At 32.4% G+C, this 6584-nt stretch overlaps 1 protein-coding gene across 1 annotated transcript in view; it reads right to left on the bottom strand.

Annotated features, from left to right (window-relative positions):
* The window catches only part of LOC127718596 (uncharacterized oxidoreductase YtbE-like), a 470207-nt gene that overhangs the window by 379461 nt on the left and 84162 nt on the right, over window positions 1-6584 (bottom strand). The window lies entirely within an intron of this gene.

Genomic DNA, 6584 nt, shown 5'->3' on the forward strand with positions numbered 1-6584 from the left:
TTACTTCAGCGTTACCTTCATAACCGTTTATAAGCAGTGGGTGTAGCTTGACTCTTGTAATTACCGAGGCAGAGGGTCTAGCCATGGACGCCCTATATAGACGCTATCGGGGTTAAACAATTTCAACATGAACAATATATTAAAAATAATAGCAACTGTTTTATTTTGTTTCATTATAGCTATGTTAATATGCCTTGTACTATGTTAAACTCTCGAGTATAGAATAGGGTAACGAATAGATGAATACACAAAAAAGACGGAGTAATTGAACAGGATATCTTGATAAGCTAGGGAATAACCATATCGTAAAGTACGCCACAGCTCTTTCACTGGTTGTGTTTCGGCCTGATATTTGTTGGAAGGTCTTCACATTGGACCTAAGAACTAACACACTAAAATTGTCGTACTTAATTTTGATCTTGTTCCGATGGTGAAAATAACAATCGGTGCATGAAGAACTTACGAAAACATAGCTGTACAATGTTTAGTTCTAGAGTTTTCATAATAAATGACCACAGTATTTGGTTGAAAAAGAAATCCAGTAATATAAATTACTAGACGTATTCTTGTTTATATTACATATTAACCAAAAAAAAATCCCTTCTAGTGAAAAACTATAAATTTGAAATATCGGAAATAAAACTGGATAACATCAGTAATACAACATGCAGATTTATGTTAAGTGATTATATTGGCTGCATGGGTGGTAGGAATGTGTCTTTTTTTAAAGAATTATAGTTTATACTTTTCAACAAGTTTGAATTTGAATTTTACGTTACAAAATTTCTGTGCAATGATGTTCAATGATGTATATGTCATTTGACTGCTATCAAAGTCATTGAAACAAGTTTTTTCAAAGGATCAATAAGATTTTGGAAAGGATCAACAAGTTTTTGGAAAGGATCAACAAGTTTTTTGGAAAGGATCAACAAGTTTTTGGAAAGGATCAACAAGTTTTTGGAAAGGATCAACTAGATTTTGGAAAGGATCAACAAGTTTTTTGAAAGGTTTTTAGAAATTTGTGATAGTGAAATCACCAGGCCTGACTTATTTATGTGAAGGATTTAGTTGACATAAATTCGGTGTCACAAATACAAAAAGAGGTGTGTGAATATGAACAAAAACGTTTGGTGTAAACGTCATTTTCACAGCAAGCAAACAACAAAATAAAAAAGAACAACATCGAAGAACGACTAAATATTTTCTTTGATGTCGCCTACTGGAGACGTGTATGGCTGGAGGGGACCCTTTAGTGATGGTCTGGATAGAGGACTCTTCATTTCTGTTGGTTTTTTCTTTTCTTTTTGTATGCCATTTTCTCTATTCTTTGTTTATTTTACCCATTTTTCTCTATTCTTCGTTTTGTTTGCCCATGTTTCTCTATTCTTTATCTCTATTGTCCATTTTTCTCTTTGTTCTTTATATTTATATTCTAGAAGCCCGTTATTTTCTTTTCTTTACTTTTGGGCCTATTTTTCTAAATTATGTATTATTTGGTCAAGTTTTCCCTATTTTTTTTAGTTCCATTTTTCTGTGCTTTTGGACCAATATACTCCATTCTGTAAACCCAATCTAGACCCTCTGAAATGCATTTGTTATAAAGAATGGAAACTATGTTAATCTCCAGTTTACTAGACTAACATATTTATTCTGTTCAATGAAAAACTTTACATGTGTGTATCTGAATACAGTATTAGTCAGTCACATAAAACGGATTTAGTGTAAAGACGTTATAAACAATCTGAGAAAAGCACGACCTTTTGCAATGCCAACATATAAGTAAATAGTGTCGATAAGATGAAAGACCATAAGTTTTCATAACTGCATAGCAATACATACTAATAATGTTTTAATAATTTAACAAAAACAACATTCAAAGATCTTACTACGGTGTTAAATTGATCCTTAAGAATAAGTTTATTCAAAGGATAAGTAAGTTTACATGAATCGTATCTATGTCTACTGGCTCTATAAACAACATCACCGTAAATATAAAAATGTGATATTCCGCTCTTCATAATTAGACTTGTACTTTCACATTTACTGTAACAGTAACTGAGTTCTAGTCTTAGGTTCGTGATAGTAATACATATTAGTTAATATGTTTTAATAATTTACCAAAAACAACATTCAAAGATCTTACTACGGTGTTGAATTGATCTTTAGGAATAAGTGTCTTCAAAGGACAAGTAAGTTTACATGAGTCGTATCTATGTCTACTGGCTCTATAAACAACATCATCGTAAATATAAAAATGTGATATGCCGCTTTTAATGAGACTTGTACTTTCACTTTTACTGTTCTAGTCTTAGATTCGTGATTTTTTTTTATTAGTTGTTATTGGCTTTGAACTAGCTGTCATTAACTGCGAGTACTCTCAGATCTGTACTTAGTGTCTTGTTTGCTGTGGGGATGTATAAATACTCTACCACATCCGGTCTGTGTTTTTTCATTAGATGTTTTCTGCTTTGTAACATTTGCTGTATACCTTATTTGTTTTCGTTCATTGTTTTGTATATAAATCAGGTCATTAGTTTTCTCGTTTGAAATGTTTAACATTTGTCATAGCTGACTATGCGGTATGGGTTTTGCTCATTGTTGGAGGCCTTACGATGACCGATGGTTGTTAACTCACGTGTCATTTGGTCTCGGGGGGGGGGGGGGGGGGGAGTTTTATCATTGGTAATCATACATTTGTACCACATCTTCTTATTTTTTTATTCACAGGTACAGCCAAACTTTAAACCAAATTCTTTATATTTATGAAGAACTAAGTACAACATAATGTGTGATAACGAAACCCCTGACCTCATGTTCAACCAGACTGTGTTAAATTTATTTTTTATTAGCAAATATCACTTATATAAAAATAAGGAGATCTGGTATGATTGCCAATGACACAACTATCAACCCAAGTTCAAATGAGGTGGATGTAAGCAAGTATAGGCAACCGTACGGCCTTCAACAATGAGAAAAATCCATACCGCATAGTATGTTAAACAAAAAGCCCCAACAAGAAAAATATGAAACAATTCAATTGAGGAAACTAACGGCCTAATTTATAACAAAACAATTATTCAAGTTTTGCCGTAAACTGTGTCTCATAACATTACAATAAAACGTAGTTAGACAACGTATCACATCAAGATCTTTTTAAGTGAGAGTGGCTAGGAAGTGGGCTGTCCTGCATCTGAAGTCAGTAGAACTGAATTGTGTCCCTTGATAATTATGCTTACGAGATGACACTGAATAATGTATTAGTTTTGTACATCATGTAGGATTTTAATTTGTGAAATAGCATTGATTCTTACTTAATTAGGCGGTCATATTTGAAAAACAATGGTACTGTCAAGTGGAAGATGTGTGATTTGTTAAACAGGTAACTAGTACAACTGTTTTGTGTGACGATTATATAACAAACTTATGGATTTTGAATTTTGAGAATTAGAAAGAGACAGCGACTAACAACAACCCAAGTGGCCAGAGAGCTTGTTACGGACATTGTATATCTCAAACCTACTAGAAGTGGGTTACTTATTGTTATATAAACTATAGAGAGTTCAATAGAATATTTAAACGCCTTCCAAATATATCTCTTCAGTTGCATACAATATACATGGTATATTTATCAATAATATTTGTTTTACTTTAACAGGTTTCGGAAAAGACATTTTCGAAAGAAGAACTAATAAAAAAGCACAAAAGTTTACCTTCTAGCTCATCTAGCTGAAAAGCATCATGTCAGGCATTGCTATTACTTAAAACAATTAAATATCTTCTGCGAAACAATTTCGACATGTAAACGAAATTTTTTACGAATCCTTAAATTAGGTTATTTACAGTTTCATGAAAATTACGGAAATATTTTTTTTACCTTAAAATTTAAACTGAATTAAAAATGTAATCATATTTAAATAGTTCACAGCATACATTACGAGAAAAGAAAAGAAAACAGATATTTAAACCCTCAAATATCAGCAACAGTACGACATGTCAGAGTATCAATATAGAGTATCGAAACACCCACGGAACCGTACGGACTTCAGTAATGAGAAAGAAACAAAACAATACCGCGTACAGTATGTTATTTAAGGCCTCGACATGAAAATTATGAAACAATTCAATTGAGAAAACTAGCGACTTAATTAATAACAAAACCATTATTCAAGTTTTTCAGTAAACTGTGCCTCATTACAGGGGCGGATCCCGCCATTTTGAATGACATCAAGATATTTCAAATTTATAGTGGCTGGGGAGTGAGCTGTCACATGATGCATCTCAATTCAGTATAACTGAGTTATGTCCCTTGATAATTATGCTTATCAAATGGCACCGAATAATGTGTTAGTTTTGTACATCTTGTAGGATTTTAATTTGTGAAATAGCATTGTTTCTTACTTATAAATGCTGTCATATCTGAAAAGCAATGGTATTGTCAATTGGGAGATGTATAATTTGTTAAACAGGTAATTTGTACACTGTTTTGTGTGGCAATTGTAACAACATTATTTAAAGATGATGCATTAACAAGTTTCACAGAGACAGCAACGAACGACACAAGAAACCAGAAAGCATGTCTGGGACAGTTTACAACTCAAACCTACTAGAAGTGGGTTACTTTTTTGACGAGAAAGTTTAAGAAGCTGCAAATTATTCGATCGAATATTTAGACGCCCTCCAAATATTTCTCTTCAGTTATATCAGAGACATTTACATTGTACTATATGTATCTGGTTATATGCACAATAAATGATATATTTATTAATTGAAAGATACACAAAAGTCGTAATTAAAACTAGAACATAAGCTTACATTTACGAAATTCAGCCTACATGTAATTGGATTTATTTGTCCGTAATTGCCACAAATTAAAGGAGTTTAATGAAAATTACGGAAACAAAATTACATATCATGCTAAACTTTATGTTTTTATTCGTAACGGTCGTTGGAGTTTTACAACTTTAATGAATTTTTAAAGCTTTTCCTTATGTTATGCTCGGTAAGTGTTACACCGCTGTCCAAGGTTAGATAGAGGGATGATTTCAGCGGTTCCTCACAATCACATTTAACTCTGTCCCATGATGTATACGCATGGCACAAGACATGATCATGTAGTACTTAATGCTTGTTGTTGGATCACGTTTGTAATATTTATTTTTCGTGAATTGTTTTGTTAAAATAAGCCGTAAGTCATTTTAGTTTCCCGAACATCCGCGTGACAATTTTACTTATTTTATTGTAAATACCATCCACTTTTCCCTGGAATTTTACTATTGGCCGGAGGAGTGGCCTCCCGTCTGTTTGAGATGCGCCCGACTCGGTCGAACGAAATATTGGGGCGGCCTTTAAGAAAGCTTACCCCAGAAATTCAATACTATCCCGATGTAGTACTGTATAATAGCTATTCATTATCATTGAAGCATAGTCTTTAATCCCTAGCCATAAAGAACTACCTAGTAGGCAATTGGTTGGAAAGTGGGTAACCAATAAGCGTATTTTATAGATTTTTTTGTTCGTGTTTCGAACGATCGAAATTTTGGTTCTTTAAGAAAGCTTACCCCAGAAATTCATTGATATCCAAAAGTAGTACTATATGATAGCTATTCACTGAGTCAGAGTCTTTAATCCCTAGCAATAAAAAAACTACACAGAAAATTGGTTATAAAGTTGTTGACCTCAGTGCGTATTTTATAAAATTTGGCTTTTTTTTGGTGTTTCGAACAAAATTTGCGGCCTTTTTGAAGGCTTACATCAGAAATTCTTTACTATCCCGATGTAGAACCATATAGTAGCTAATCATTGAAGCAGTCTATAATTCCTAGCCATAAAAAAACTACCCAGACAATTGATTGGAAAGTGGGTGACCCCAGTGCGTATTTTATAAAATTTTTACATGTTTTAGACGAAATTTGTCTTACATAAGAATTGTTTTGCAGAATTCGGATACTATCATACTGTTTTATAGATAAATATTTTTTTTTAGACATCTGAAATGTGAATAACTGGTTAAGTATGAATTTCAAAGTTTCAATTTTGTTTTGACAAACTACTTGGAGTTGTTATGTCGTTTACAATTTTCAATAGGTCACAAGTATGAGTTAATGTACTTTGATTGTCGGCAATAGATGGAAAGATAAATTAAACATATGTTTCATGCATTTAAGTCGTAAATATGGTTACAAAACTGCAAATGTGAATTAAGAAGTTGAAAGAAAAGGAAAATATTTTAGTCATTTTATTTTGCGCTGAATTCAAATGTTGATTTTGTCGAAAATATGGGTCAGAAAATTGTAAAATGAGTTCATTTCATGGACTGAATATATCGTAACTAATTGGATTTCCTTCTAAAGTTGGTGGTTAAAGAACCGTTATATATGAGTTACAAAATGGCAAATGTGAGTTATGAAATGTTAAATAGGATTTGTATTTCGGTATTCCATAAGAAAATTAATTTTACATCAAAATTGTACATTTTATATAGTTAATATGAGTTTTAAAAATCGCAAATTTTGGTTAAACATGCACACAAATACGAATCATATCCGGGACTTCACAGATCTCATGATAACTCTTTGTGAATCTTC

This window comes from Mytilus californianus, unplaced genomic scaffold, assembly GCF_021869535.1.
Source record: "Mytilus californianus isolate M0D057914Y unplaced genomic scaffold, xbMytCali1.0.p SCAF_10, whole genome shotgun sequence".
Taxonomy (NCBI): Eukaryota; Metazoa; Mollusca; class Bivalvia; order Mytilida; family Mytilidae; genus Mytilus; species Mytilus californianus.